Source organism: Anomaloglossus baeobatrachus, unplaced genomic scaffold (assembly GCF_048569485.1).
Source record: "Anomaloglossus baeobatrachus isolate aAnoBae1 unplaced genomic scaffold, aAnoBae1.hap1 Scaffold_2851, whole genome shotgun sequence".
NCBI lineage: Eukaryota > Metazoa > Chordata > Amphibia > Anura > Aromobatidae > Anomaloglossus > Anomaloglossus baeobatrachus.
This window is the reverse complement of record NW_027442317.1, coordinates 5,938-7,628: the sequence shown is the minus strand read 5'-3', so window position 1 is coordinate 7,628 and position 1,691 is coordinate 5,938.

Below are 1,691 nucleotides of genomic sequence, written 5' to 3'. Positions count from 1 at the left end.
GGAGAAATAGACGGTGACGTCCTGACACCTTATAGGAACCTGACACATACAATGATACCGTCACCCCCGATCCCTTCATAGCGTTACTGTATAATGTCCCAGCATTCCCAGCAGTGTCACCTCTCCAGTCAGCAGCTCAATCATCTTGTAGGTGAGTTCTAGGATCTTCTGGTCATTGATGTCCTCATGTATCGGGGGGTGAGGTGGAGGCCCCGTGATTGGGCTCAGGGGTCTTCCCCATCCCTCAGACACAGGGGCCTGACAGCGCTCACTAGAGGTCTTCTTCACTATTGTGTAATCCTGGTTATGGAGAGACACAGTAATAAATCTCACTATAGACATTTCCAGAGTCCTCACCTCTCCAGTTCTGTCCATCTGTTATTCCCATAGATAAGAATGATGTAATGTGACGTCATCAGAATCTCTCACCTCTCCAGTAAGCCGGAAGAGGATCTCTAGGGTGAGGTGTAATATCCTCTCCGCCATCTTGTCCCTGTCCATATCCATCCTTCACGGGGCAATCAGGAGAATTCTCTTCTATAGAAGATCTCCACTGAGAGGATCCGATATTGTATGGACCTGAATGGGGAGAAGATGACGATGTAACATCATAAAAAATCTGCTGTAATAATTCAATTACTGGAAATAATAAGGGGAAACATATGAGGAGACAGAACGTGTAGAAGTTGTATTCTCTTGTTTCGTATGGACTGGAACACAAATTGAATTGCTGACTAAGACGTCTCCTCCGCTCCCAATCACTGGTTATTTCGGTCAATGCTTCAGCCACTGATTGACTGCAGAGATCACGTTTGTTATCACTGACTAAACTGACAGGAAATCCAGAGACTAGCGGGGACCCAAGCAGCGGGGGCACAGGAGTAATCAGGGCCGTGGAGTCGGTAAGCCAAACCTGCGACTCCGACTCCTCAATTTCCCTTGCACCGACTCCTACATATATTGCTTATATTTATTTAAGTGAAAAATGTATTGTAGTAAAATGTTGAACATCAGACATTTAATCATTTTTATGATACAATAATCAAGATATTTAGATAGAACATAAAATATATTTACTGGAATACAACATTAGAACACAAAACTGTAATAAATTGCAAAATATGTAATACAATATGTGATATAGAGTACATTATATATATAGAGCACTATTTAATAAACTATGTAAGTGGCAAAAAACAGTTTTCAACAAGAACATACTAAATAACATTTGTGCAGTCTATGAATTTGTTGTAAAAAATAGAATTTCCTCCATCAGATCCTCCTTCATAGATGACCTCAAATCTGACCTAATAATTTTAAGGCTGGAGAACAACCTCTCTACACTAACTTGGGTTGGAGGCAAAGCCGTAACCACATGGGCAACATCTCTAACAATTTTCGGGTATAAAGGAATTGCCTCATGCACAGTCAGTTTTGATGAATGGTTGAATTTTTCTATTTCTTTGAGAGCAAGTGAAAAATGTTACTGAAATCTGGTCAATCTGCTTGCTATAGGAGACAGAGTGAAATCTTTTTCCTTGCGGCAACGCTTTACCTGCTCCATATCATCCAAATACTTGTCAAAGTTAAACTCCTCATCTGATGAGGATGAAGTTATGGCAGCAGTAGCACTGTCAGGACCCAAGTCCTCTTCCGCCTGGCAGTCCTGTAGCCGCTCATCCTAACTGCTA